Genomic DNA, 14,497 nt, shown 5'->3' on the forward strand with positions numbered 1-14,497 from the left:
AGAGAAGCCTTTCGTCAAGAACTCTGATTTGAATGCTGGGTTACTTGCATTACATAAATATGTCCATAGCTTTTCTTTCCTTCTAAATTGAGTTTCTTTTACCTCTAGGCCAAAAATCTGTGCCTTGTCAATGCCTCCATTCTGTCTACATGCCTTGTGATTATCAGTATATTAATTGCTAGAGGACATATAACATTAATCCCAGGCTGAGAAACGATTATTAGATCCCCAATCTATGCATGGATAGATTTTAGATCATCTTCTTGTCTATTGTTTCTAGAAAGTGATAACTAAACTGTTTCATTGGTAAGAGCTATATGCCAGGCACCATGTTAAGTATTGATACTTTCATAGCCATGACTTGAATGTATCATCATAGCTGCAAGACATTTTGCACAGCTGCAAAATGCATTTTACTAATAGAAAATAATTTTATAGGAATTAAGTACTTTGTGTAATATAAACAGGATGTGCTATCAATGGACAGTGTATGAAAACATGCACAATATAGATATGAGAGTTTTTAGCTTTTTGGTACTAGAAGAGCCTTAAGGCATATTCTAATAACAGATCTGAGTTGATGGTATCAAGGAACCAAGTTCATGAAATTGAAAAATGATAAAATCCATTTACAAACCCATTTTTTCCCCACTTCACTTCTAGGGTAGTCTTCATTGTGTCTTGGCATCACAAAGAAGAAAGTGAGAAAAATAGCTACCTAAATAAGGAGTATGTCCTCTGGAGTGGATTGAGGGGGTTCAGATTCCAGCGTTGCCTCATGTTAGCAGTGTAAACCTTGGCAAGTCAGTAAGATTAGTATATTAATAGTTATATAACAGTTTGTTTTTAAAATATGATTAGTCAGGGCTTCCCTAGTGGTTCAATGGTAAAGAACCTGCCTGCAATGCAGGAGACATGGGTTCAGTCCCTGTGTGGGGAAGATCCCCTGGAGCAGGGACTGGCAAGCCACTCCAGTATTGTTGTCTGAAGAATTCCATCAACAGAGGAGTCTGGTGGGCTATACAGTTCATGGGATTGGGAAGAGTCGGACATGACTGAAGCAACTGATCACACACACATGGTTAGACATGCAAGGTGCTTAGCATTGTATCTATAATTTGTGCTCAAATGACATTTATTGTTACGATAATATACTTTAGTTTTGATTAAGCTGCAAATAATTTGATTAAGTTGCAAATAAAGTGCTAATGTAGAAGGGTTTGATGGCTGCAATAAAAATACTTCTCATTTAAAATGGTGGACAACACCCACCGTTTGCTTTGGAGGACTTTCCTGCTTCCTTAATGGAAGATTAATCCCTGTCAAGGGTTTGGAAGCTGATTAAATGAGCTCATCATTTTACCTAAGAAAGTCATTTCCTCTGCCCAGGCTTCCTGCTGAACTAGCACCTTTGAATGATACTCATGTAATATTTAACTGGTGTGGGCATTGGAGTACATTTAGTTCAAAATGATATTTTCCTTGGAGTGTACATAATCCAGCCTGAAATGTTTATTTTCATATTCTGAGCCAATCGATTTGCAGGTTTCCTCCACTCTCTGAAAGTAGTATTCTTGTGAAACCTTTCATAAGCCAAAATGGTATAAAGCGAAGAACCAGTGACCTTAGGAAATGTCTTGTTAACAGATACACAAAATAAACCAAGATAAAGCACAGATGCTCACAGACACAGTTCAAAGCTATAATGGCTTGATGCTGAGAGTGGTTCCCAGGAAAGAGCTGGTTGGGAGCACTCTGCTCAGGGTGTGCACTGCCTATATAAGAGCTCTCCGCAAAACAAATGCCGAATGCTAACTTCAATTTTTGCCTTTTTATTTTTTATTTTTGTAAAAGTGAAAATCCTCTTCAGATTTCTTTTGCTTAGTGAAAACTGGTGTGATGCAAATCTTTCATAAAAATGAAGTAGCATAAAATGAATTTCTAAAAGCAGAGTGATTACCACTTCCTCAGTTAATCACAAGTAGTGACTGACCTCTGTCAATAGGTTTATCCTGTCTGAGTAACTCTACATATTTACTCTACAGTTTTAAATATTATCAACAATATTCAATCCTAAGTACTTCTTTGGAATATTGATTGGTATAGGCAGATAGTTATATGATACATCAATCTTAACTTAAAGGCTCTGTACACTGTAAACTCACTGTAGATTCAAGGGATTAGATCTGATAGAGTGCCTGAAGAACTGTGGACGGGGGCTTGTGACATTGTACAGGAGGCACTAATCAAGACCATCCCAAAGAAAAAGAAATGCAAAAAGGCAAAATGGTTGTCTGAGGAGGCCTTACAAGTAGCTGAGAAAGGAGGAGAAGCTAAAGGCAAAGGAGAAAAGGAAAGATATACCCATTTGAAATCAAGGTTCCAAAGAATAGCAGGGAGAGATAAGAAAGCCTTCCTCAGTGATCAGTGCAAAGAAATAGAGGAAAACAATAGAATGGGAAAGACTAGAGATCTCTTCAAGAAAATTAGAGATACCAAGGGAACATTTCATGCAAAGATGGGCTCAGTAAAGGACAAAAATGGTATGGACCTAACAGAAGCAGAAGATATTAAGAAGAGAAGATCTTCATGACCCAAATAATCACGATGGTGTGATCACTGACCTAGAGCCAGACATCCTGGAATGTGAAGTCAAGTGGACCTTAGGAAGCATCACTATGAACAAAGCTAGTGGAGGTGATGGAATTCCAGTTGAGCTATTTCAAATCCTAAAAGATGATGCTGTGAAAGTGCTACACTCAATATGCCAGCAAATCTGGAAAACTCAGCAGTGGCCGCAAGACTGGAAAAGGTCAGTTTTCATTCCAATCCCAAAGAAAGGCAATGCCAAAGAATGCTCAAACTACAGCACAATTGCACTCATCTCACACGTGAGCAAAGTAATGCTCAAAATTCTCCAAGCCAGGCTTCAATAGTACATGAATCATGAGCTTCCAGATGTTCAAGCTGGATTTAGGAAAGGCAAAGGAACCAGAGATCAAATTGCCAGCATCATTGGATCATTAAAAAAGCATGAGAGTTCCAGAAAAACATTTACTTCTGCTCTATTGACTATTCCAAAGCCTTTGACTGTGTGGATCACAACAAACTGTAGAAAATTCTTAGAGATGGGAATAGCAGACCACCTTACCTTCCCCCTGAGAAGTCTGTATGCAGGTCAGGAAGCAACAGTTAGAACTGGACATGGAACAACAGACTGGTTCCAAATCCAGAAAGGAGTACGTCAAGGCTGTATATTGTCACCCTGCTTATTTAACTTATATGCAGAGTACATCATGAGAAATGCTGGGCTGGAGGAAGCACAAGCTGGAATCAAGATTGCCAGGAGAAATATCAATAACCCCAGATATGAAGATGACATCATCCCTATGGCAGAAAATGAAGAAGAACTAAAGAACCTCTTGATGAAAGTGAAATAGGACAGTTAAAGAGTTGTCTTAAAACTCAACATTCAGAAAACTAAGGTCGTGGCATCTGTTCCCGTCACTTCATGGCAAATAGATGGGGCAACAGTGAAAACAGTGACAGACTATTTTGGGGGGCTCCAAAGTCACTGCAGATGCTGACTTCAGCCATGAAATTAAGACGCTTCCTCCTTAGAAGAAAAGTTATGACCAACCTAGACAGCATATTAAAAAGCAGAGACGTTACTTTGCCAACAAAGGTCTGTATAGTCAAAGCTATTGTTTTTCCAATAATCATGTATGAATGTGAGTTGGACTATTAAAAAAGCTGAGCACCGAAGAACTGATGTTTTGAACTGTGGTTTTGGAGAAGACTCTTGAGATTCCCTTGGACTGCAAGGAGATCAAACCAGTGCATCCTAAAGGAGATCAGTCCTGGGTGTTCATTGGAAGGACTGATGTTGAAGCTGAAACTCCAATACTTTGGCCACCTGATGTGAAGAAATGACTCATTTGAAAAGACCATGATCCTGGAAAAGATGGATGCTGGGAGGAGAAGGGGATGACAGAGGATGAGATGGTTGGATGGCATCACTGGCTCAACAGACCTGAGTTTGAGTAGGTTCTGGGAGTTGGTGATGGACAGTGAGGCCTGGTGTGCTGCAATCCATGGGGTTGCAAAGAGTCAGACACGACTAAGCAACTGAACTGTACTGACACTGTAAACTCACATTTGCGCGCACACACATACACACTCATTCGTACATACACACAAATACCCTATCACATATATGTGCATAAATGTACCTTTTTGATTAGAGAATGTTTTGTGCTTGAATGTAACCCAGGTATACATTCAATTTGTGAATAATCTTGTTTTTATCCTTAATAACATTTCATAATTAATACAGATCTCAATACTTCTAGAATCCCCTCCCTCATACTGGAACTAACTCTGAAATGCCTATGGAATTCTGGACTTGCTAAAAGTGTCTTCAGTGCACCCTAACTAAGAGTTCAGAGATTTATATTTAGGGAGGTAAAAGCAGAGAAATAATTCAATAATGGCAATGATGTCTGTGCTTGTATAGTATTTTTTTCTCCATATCCCAAAAGTCTTCAAAACAATGCCAAGAAAGACAGGCTGCGTGTTATTACCCTCAGCTTACAAATGAAGAAATTGGGGATTAGATAATTTAAGTAAATTGACTACTTAAAATAGCATATATACCTCCCCTCCCTTTTGTTTTACTACAAATGCAATGCTTCTCAAACTACTCGATTTCCCCACCCAAAATTATAAGAGAAAATAGTATACTAGAGAAAAAGGAGATCATTTACAGAATTAGATACCAATAACTAAATGCTAAGCAACCTTGTATTTTGGAACACTAAACACTTGATTAAATCCCTAATATCTGACATGCCCCTTATCCATGATGCCAATTTAGATGACAGTACCATATAGCTACGAATAACCTTTGTACTCAAAACTAGAACATGAAACATAAATTCAGTCTGTTGTCTCAGTGTTAGACTATGATGGATCACATACTCAGGGACTGATCTTAGTTTTTATCATGAAATTTATCCTCAGCTTCTTGACATATTTTCCATGTTACCACTTTCTCTGTGTAAAGCTACATGTCTCTGCCTTACTTGGGTCCATAGCTGATTTCAACAAAGTGCTTATATAGGGTGAATTTAAAGAAATTGGTGTGGCCAGTTTTCATTCCATCTTGTTATCATGGAGGCAAAGAAATTGGACTGTGTAACTAACATTACTGAGAAGTTTTGAAAGTGCTTATTATTTATTAGGAATGGTAGCCGTGTTGTCTTGTCATGGCTCTGCTCTGCAGACAAACAAGACTCAGAAATGAAATAAAATTCATTTACCTTTGCACCGCTCTGTAATTCCTTGTGTTGTCTGCTCTTCCTGTTATTGGTTGAGGAAATGGGACCATACTACTCACTCGTGCAAACATGGTAATACATGCACACACACACAACTCAGCACCAGATGGGTTCTGGTTCCTTGAAAACTGGAAACAATCTAAGCAAGTGAAAATTGAGGCACATTAGAAATTCATGTTCTTTTCAGATTTTATTCTCCCTCTCTTAAAAGTTTTCAGTTCTTGCAAATTTGTATCAAGATTCTTATTTGTGTATCCTAAAGGATTGATACCAGTAAGCTGGATGACACATTCTAAATTCAAACCACAATTAAGTGTGTTTGAATTTACAAAACCACAACTTCAATGAGGTTACATTGCATTTTAAAAAAGAAAGTTCATGAAAGATGTAATGACATTGTCTCCTGACCTATGCAACTTATTCTCACCTTTTGTTCTTATATGATCAAGTGAAACATTTTTCTTCCATAGTTTAAGAATTTAAGATTTTCAAATCATTGTTTGTTAAGCATCAAAATACTTTATTCTACAACTAAATCCTTCCTCAAAGTTTCCTAAAATAAACAAACAACGTGGTTCCATGGGTCTGAAAATACTATCATCTGTTATTTGAAGGAGAAAGACCACACAAAAGCTTGTTCTTCCTTTCTATTTCACAGCCCCAAACAATATAATTTCTACTAAATAAGTGTTTGCAATTCTGCTTCTCTTCTGAACCTTTTTCTCACTACCTTATTTTATTAAGCCTTCATTATCTCACCTTTAGACAGATCTAATGTTCCTTTAATATGTTATTATTATCAGTTTTATTCTTCATCCCCATTCTAGGCCCGTTAATCCACTTTCTATCCCTCTGTGAGAGTAGGATGACTGAGAAAAAAACAAATGACCAGGTCACCCTTTTGTTATACAGGAAAATAAAAAGTCTGAGTCCTAAACAGATAATGCAAATTCTCTTAGTATGGTTAAAGTCCAGCTCTCCCTCCTTATTCCCTACTGCCCTTGAGGCACAGAATAAATTAAGGAATAAATGAGAGTGAGTGGAGAGACAGCAATTGGTAATATGCTAAATTTTTTGTCTGTACAAAATTTACAAACAGGCAAAGAAACTCTGATTCCCTACTGGCTCAATGATAAAGAATCCACCTTCAATGCAGGAGACACAGGCTCGACTCCTGCATTGGGAAGATTCCTTGGAGGAGGGAGTGACAACCTACTCCAGTATTGTTGTTGGGAAAATCCCATGGACAGAGGAGCCTGGTGGGCTATAGTCCATAAGGTTGCAGAGAGTCGGACACAAATGAAGTGACTGAACATACACACACACAGAGATATTCTATTTACGAAATAATTTTTGACTGGTTTTTAAGTTGTTAAAAATGGGGGAGGGATATCCAATGTTCAGCTCTTTCTATCCCTTTTGAAGAGCCTATAAACTGAATAATATTGGTTTATGGATGACAGATCATGTATTGGAAGAAACAAATTTAGATAATAAGAATTCCTATAATCATTATTCAAACATTAGTATATTTTCATATTCTCTTTTGAGGGGCTTTTCTCAATGAAAACAACAGTAAATTATCTTGGAAGTATTAACATAGCACCTGAAATATATCTCTGTAAAAGAATGACCTTCAGGTAGAAATCTTGTTGAGGGAATTTTTCTGCATCATTCAAACTCAAGCCTTTGTTAGTTAAAACAAAATGAGAGAAAAATAAATCTTGATGTGGAACATAGATTACAAAGTTGCTGGAGGGATTTAATTTGGGAGTAATTGTTTTACCTAGTCCAAGAACAGGTATTTTAAATTCACAGGGAGCAAAGGAATTGTATATGGCCAGGAGCGACATATGGAGAAGGCAATGACACCCCACTCCAGTACTCTTGCCTGTAAAATCCCATGGATGGAGGAGCCTGGTAGGCTGCAGTCCATGGGGTCGCTGAGGGTCGGACACGACTGAGCGACTTCACTTTCACTTTCATGCATTGGAGAAGGCAATGGCAACCCACTCCAGTGTTCTTGCCTGGAGAATCCCAGGGATGGGGGAGCCTGGTGGGCTGCGGCCTATGGGGTTGCACAGAGTCGGACACAACTGGAGCAACTTAGCAGCAGCAGGAGTGACATAAGGGTACAGTTATGCATCAGTTAGAATCTGTACACACTAAGACACTTTTTCAAGAATCCTGAAGCTATTAACAGACAAGCCAGAAACCCAGGATCAAGATCCCATCACTTTCTAAACTTTAGGGTTCTAATATCAGGTCCAAGAGTTATTGCTAAAAACAAGGTCAATAAAATCATCACTTCAAAATAAATAAGCTTATCTTATTTATCATCTTTGGCTTTTATATTACATAACTATATAATCTCGGTCTATTAGAGGCTTCCTTGGTCATTCAGATGGTAAAGAATCTTATTAACCTAATATGTTTAATGAAATATTCAATCTGGAAAGACCTCATTGTAAGTAAGGCTTCTACTATGACTGTAACTTTCTAATATTCTAAACTTCATGCATGAACCCTACTAAACTAATGTTATATCCTAATGCATTATGCTCTATGTTTGTTCCTTTGTTCAAGTCTAGAATGCCTTCTCCTTGCCCCATCCTTTTTGTTGACCAAAAGAGCCCCTGATCTTCTTTAAAACCATGAGTCCTTTTACCTCCTTCAGAAAGCCTTGCCTGCATTTTAATTCATTCGTGGTTATATTTATAAAATGTTTGCTAGATGCATTGAGAGTGCTTATACACTTAATATTTTTCTCTCAAAGTCTTTGGGCTAATTCTTTCTCTCATGTTATGGGAGAAGAAATTTCAGTTCTTTGCTTATGAGTAAGTTGTCAAATATTGTAAAATGAAAATAGGATTCAAACCCAACCATAAACCCTAGAGTGACTGTCTAGTTCCTTATTGTACTACAGAGTATTGGGTTTGACCAACTCTGACTCTTCATGCATGATATTAATTTTGCCCCAATTACTTACAAAAATTTCAACTTAATTTCTTTCTTTACAATGGCTAGTCACACATATACACAACAAATACACAAAAATGAATACTTAACTAAAATACCAAAATACTATACTTTATAAATTTTGTTTTCTTTTTAAATCGTTGTGAGTCTGACTTGGGTAATGCACACCATGTGAAGCTAAAATCTACACTGCTATTATATCCACATGCATAGCCATTACTTGAAAAGAAATCTATCAGGAGCAGAGTGGCAAAGTTAAATTGGAAGGAGGATCAAGGTCTAACATCTTATATAAAATGAATGACTTCGGAATAACTATACATTGCATTGATATTTAATATTTCACAGATGCATGTATTCTATTTGTATGTGCTATTACTCGAACAGAAGCATTTGATGAAATTCCTCCCTCAAGGTCTGTAGGGTTTTTTAAATTTTCATGTTACAATGAATTTCTCAGGTCAAGTCAGTGGTAGCAAGGAAAAAAATGGCTATGATAAAATTTTCTTTTCTAATCTTCTGCTAGAGTCAAAGTTGTCTCAATTTATCAGTCACTCTGTCCTCATTAAAATCATTCTGCCTGCAGAGCATTTTATGAGTTTCCACATATGGAAATGGAGGACATAGGGGAGACAATGAGAATAAGTCATTTTTTTGAATGCACTGATGATAAAAGCTGCCATATTGTTAATTAACTTATATAAGTTTAATAAGCAATATGAATAGAGAAATGCATAGGTAAATGTACTAATGGTTGAATATTACTATTCCATTTTTAAACATATATGTGTGTGTATTTGTTTTTTTATATTTTATATTTATTTTTCAAAAGAAATACCTAAAAATGTTAAGGTATATTTATGTCTATAGGTTATGTGTCTATCCCTTTCTTAATAGTTATGTGGGAAGGCAGATGTATGGATATTGATTTTTTTCCTTGTGCTTATTCTGGTTATTTCTAAGGTTTTTAAAATTTTATTTTATTTTTGGCTGCACTGGGTCTTTGTTGCTTCTTGCAGGCTTTCTCTAATTGTGGTGAGCAGGGGCCACTCTACAGTTGCGATGTGCAGGCTTCTCACTGGCTTCTCTTGTTGCAGAGCACAGGCTCTAGGGACCCTGGCTTCTTTCAGTTGTTTGGCTCTAAGGAAAGTAACTCAGAAGCTGTGGCATGTGGAATCTTCATGGAAGGAAAGTGACTCAGTAGCTGTGGCATGTGGAATCTTCATGGAAGGAAAGTGACTCAGTAGCTGTGGCATGTGGAATCTTCATGGACCAGGGATCAAACCTGTGTCCCCTGAGTTGGCAGGAGGAGTTTTATCTACTTCTCCAAGATGTCCTATTCTGGTTATTTTAAATTTATATCAATTGCATAATTAACTATTAAAAAAATAAAGCACTGTAAGAAATTAAGCATTTAGCTTTTATATAACTTCATCTAATGTCTACTAAATGTTTTAGTTCCCTAGAAGTTCTTAGAAACTATCCATTTTAATCCTGAATATTGTTTTGTGAGGTCAACTTCAGTCTCTTTTCTACTAAACGATTTGCAATTTGGTTCAACTCACGTATCTGCTAAGTAAACTTTATATCTGTATCTTTTACAAATGGAACCCAACCCATAAGCAGCTCGTTTCTTCTAACTTTAGAAAAAGCATTCAAAATATGAATGATTCCCCTCATACCTTCCTACTACCTGAATTGAAGTCCCCATCAACTCTCATGTTAATTGCTGCAATTAACTACTAACAGATCTTGACACTTTTCTGGTCCCCTATAATCTATCACATGCTAGCTTACAGGTTTAGCAATTCTTGATGAGACCAACGTGGCTTCTGCTTCAAGATTGTTGCTTTAACTCTTCACTTCACCTGGCATATTCAACACTGGACTGCTGCATGACTTGATCCTTCATTTTATTCAAGTTTTGTTTGCAGAGGACAATCATGACCAGCTTATCTGAAATATCCCATTCCTTTAAACACTGGGATTTTTCTAGTATGAACTAGTTATCCTTAACTGTTGCATTTTTGTCTTGTCAACTTAACAGTTTTTCATTGGCCTTTAGCCTTTAATCCATCATTATCATTACAAATTTTATCACAAAATATCTCACTACAATTAAAAAAATTATTGAGGTGTAGTTGATTTATAATGTTATGTTAATTCCTGCTTTTCAGAAAAGTGATTCAGTTATACATATTTTTTCTAAATTATTCCTCCATTTGTTTATTTTTGGCAGTGGTAGATCTTCGTTGCCGCACGCAGACTTTCTCTAGTTGTGGTGTGCAGGCTTCTCATTGCAGTGGCTTCTCTTGCTGCAGAGCAGGGGCTCTAGGGCATGCTGGCTTCCCTAGCTGTGGTACGTGGGCCACAGTAGTTGTGGCATGTGGGCTTAGGTGCCCCGTGGCATGTAGAATCCTCTCAGACCAAGGATCCAACCTGTGTCCCCTGCACTGGCAGATTCCTAACCAATGGACCACCAGAGAAGTCCCTATTCTTTTTCATAGTCTATTTCATAGTCCAAAAAGACTATTCTTTTTCATAGTCTTTTCTATTACGGTTTATTACAGGATACTGAATATAGTTCCCTGTGCTATACAATAGGACTCTCTCTATTTTCTTTTAATAGAGCTTATGTATTCCCATTCTTGTTTGAGAAGTTTTTCCCCACCCTTAGCTTTTATATGTAGCCTCCAAGATTTACTTCTAACGTTGCTATTCCATAATGCATCTGAAAATTACTTTGCATTATGATGTGAAGTGGAAGCTTAACTTAGCTTCATCCATTCATTTTACAAATCTTTACTTCACTTTATATTTATATTTCTCCATTGTATTTGTGTTGATTTAAGTGCTGATTATTGTCTGTTTTTCCTACTTGAATGTATTATCCTCATGAATAAGGCATTTTGTATCTTGATCATCACCAAAACATTTGAACTGCACACAGTAAGGATCCTGTAAATATTTGTTAAATAAATTAACAAATACAGACACTAACATCATTTATTGTTTTAATTCCTAAAGTAATATTTAGACTCAGAATACACTTAATCTTTTTCCATGGGAAGTATACTTTATATTTTCACTTCATAAATGATGGAATTGAGGATAAGACCATGAAACTACTTGTACTTGTTAGGTGAGTGGGAAAGCTGGATGTGGAATGCATAGCCTGTGGATCATAATGTCTTCTGTTGTCTGCAGTGAAGAAGTAACTCCCTCTAGGCTTTTATTACTTCAACTAAAGATAAGGAACATGATCCTGATTTCCTAAGCAATTAGTAAACCATTCCAAGGACCTCAGAATCACTGATTCTAATTACTTCTAGAATCAGTTTCAAGTTTTCATCAGGTAGCCAGAGAGTAAAGGTTTCCATCTTCACATGAAAATTGATGATCATGGAAAATACTCTTTAATCTCTTTAATATTGATTAGTTTAGTCTAGTGACCTTGCAGAGATTCCGGAAATTTGAATGCATCTCTCCACTTTCCCTAGTCATTCAGTTTGCCAGTCTGATTTATTTTTATTTCACTCTAGAGAAAATGCTCTTCTTAATGTCCACCTGAATTTTAATGATTTGTTTATTTGTACACAGATTAGTAGGAAAAAAAATATCCTCCAATTACACTGGTATTTCCAGAAGTCCAAGTCCTAGATGGATTTGTCTTAATTATATTTCAGGTTCTTCTGACACTCACAAACACATAAAAGCAAATTTTATTCTGTTCATCTATATCTTTAATTTGAGTAATCAATTGATATCTCCTCTATCTTTAAATTTACTGATATTTTCTCCTCAAATGTCTTTTTGCTGATAATCCCATCCAGCGAATAATTAAATTACCAATATTATATTTTTATTTTTTAGATATATCATTTGGTTCATATTTTCCATTTCTCTCCTTTTTTGGTACATATTTTACTTTAATCCTTCGGCATAGTAAAATCAGATGTGTGTATGTGCTAAGTTGTGCCCAGTATTTTTTGATCCCATTGTCTGCAAGCTCTCCAGGCTCCTCTGTCTATGGGATTTCCCATGTAAGAATACTGGAGTGGGTTTCCATTTCTTTTCCAGGGGATCATCCTCACCCAGGGATCAAACCCATATCACCTGTATTGACTCATTCCACTGAGCCACCGGGGAAGCTCCGAATAAAGTGTCTTGTCTGTAAATTTTATCATCTCCATCATTTCTGTTTTTAATGATCATTTAAAACACTTTTTGGTTGACATTTTTTACATATCATCATGCTTCACAAATTTTATGTGGATCTTGGATGTTGTGAATGTTATATTCATGAGTATCTGAATTTTGCTGTTTTCCTTTAAAGAATTACTGTCTGAACCACCAGGGAAGGAATTATGAGCTTTATTATGACAGTATTAATTCACTCATCTATCAGCTTTAGTTTGTTGAGATTTGTCTAGGCATTTTTTAAGAGTACCAATTACTTTAGAAACTATTTAGCCCTACTACTCAGTTCAGTTCAGTTCAGTCATAGCAAACACCCTCTTCCAACAACACAAGAGAAGACTCTACACATGGACATCACCAGATGGTCAACACCAAAATCAGATTGATTATATTTTCTGCAGACAAAGATGGAGAAGCTCTATACAGTCAGCAAAAACAAGACCAGGAGCTGACTGTGGCTCAGATCATGAACTCCTTATTGCCAAATTCAGACTTAAATTCAAGAAAGTAAGGAAAACCACTAGACCATTGAGGTATGACCTAAATCAAATCCCTTATGATTATACAGTGGAAGTGAGAAATAGATTTAATGGCCTAGATCTGATAGATAGAGTGCCTGATGAACTATGGAATGAGGTTCGTAACACTGTACAGGAGACAGGGATCAAGACCATCCCCATGGAAAAGAAATGCTAAAGAGTAAAATGGCTGTCTGGGGAGGCCTTACAAATAGCTGTGAAAAGGAGAGAAATGAACAGCAAAGGAGAAAAGGAAAGATACAAGCATCTGAATGCAGAGTTCCAAAGAATAGCAAGAAAAGATAAGAAAGCCTTCCTCAGCAATCAATGCAAAGAAATAGAGGAAAACAACAGAATGGGAAAGACGAAAGATCTCTTCAAGAAAATTAGAGATACCAAGGGAACATTTCATGCAAAGATGGGCTCAATAAAGGACAGAAATGGTATGGACCTAACAGAAGTAGAAGGTATTAAGAAGAGGTGGCAAGAATACACAGAAGAACTGTACAAAAAAGATCTTCACGACCAAGATAATCACGATGGTGTGATCACTGACCTAGAGCCAGACATCCTGGAATGTGAAGTCAAGTGGGCCTTAGAAAGCATCACTACAAACAAAGCTAGTGGAGGTGATGGAATTCCAGTGGAGCTATTTCAAATCCTGAAAGATGATGCTGTGAAAGTGCTGCACTCAATATGCCAGCAAATTTGGAAAACTCAGCAGTGGCCACAGGACTGGAAAAGTCAGTTTTCATTCCAATCCCAAAGAAAGGCAATGCCAAAGAATGCTCAAACTACCGCACAATTGCACTCATCTCAAACGCTAGTAAAGTAATGCTCAAAATTCTCCATGCCAGGCTTCAGCAATACGTGAACCGTGAACTTCCTGATGTTCAGTCTGGTTTTAGAAGAGGCAGAGGAACCAGAGACCAAATTGCCAACATCCACTGGATCATCGAAAAAGCAAGAGAGTTCCAGAAAAGCATCTACTTCTGCTTTATTGACTATGCCAAAGCCTTTGACTGTGTGGATCCCAATAAACTGTGGGAAATTCTGAAAGAGATGGGAATACCAGACCACCTGATCTGCCTCTTGAGAAATTTGTATGCAGGTCAGGAAGCAACAGTTAGAACTGGACATGGAACAACAGACTACTCAAGTTGTGGGAATTTTACAGTTTCTACTGAATGATCAAGTGAGAAATGAAAAATCTATGATGAATCAGAGCTAAAAAGTCTGCCTATATAGTGTGATTTCTGAGAATTATTCTGTTTACAGCACACTCATCGTTCTTTGCAAGGCCTCCTGGAATTTTGCTCCATATGTACATACCTGGCGTAGTGTTTGGCAAAGATAGAACAGATTCCTGTTCAGGTTTCTGGTACTCTTTCTCTGTGTAGATCTGCCTTCTCCAAAATTCTTCTCAGTGACATTCTTTAACCTCACTAACTTCTAATCTCT

The sequence above is a fragment of the Bos indicus x Bos taurus genome, chromosome 18 (genome assembly GCF_003369695.1).
Source record: "Bos indicus x Bos taurus breed Angus x Brahman F1 hybrid chromosome 18, Bos_hybrid_MaternalHap_v2.0, whole genome shotgun sequence".
NCBI classification, from domain to species: domain Eukaryota; kingdom Metazoa; phylum Chordata; class Mammalia; order Artiodactyla; family Bovidae; genus Bos; species Bos indicus x Bos taurus.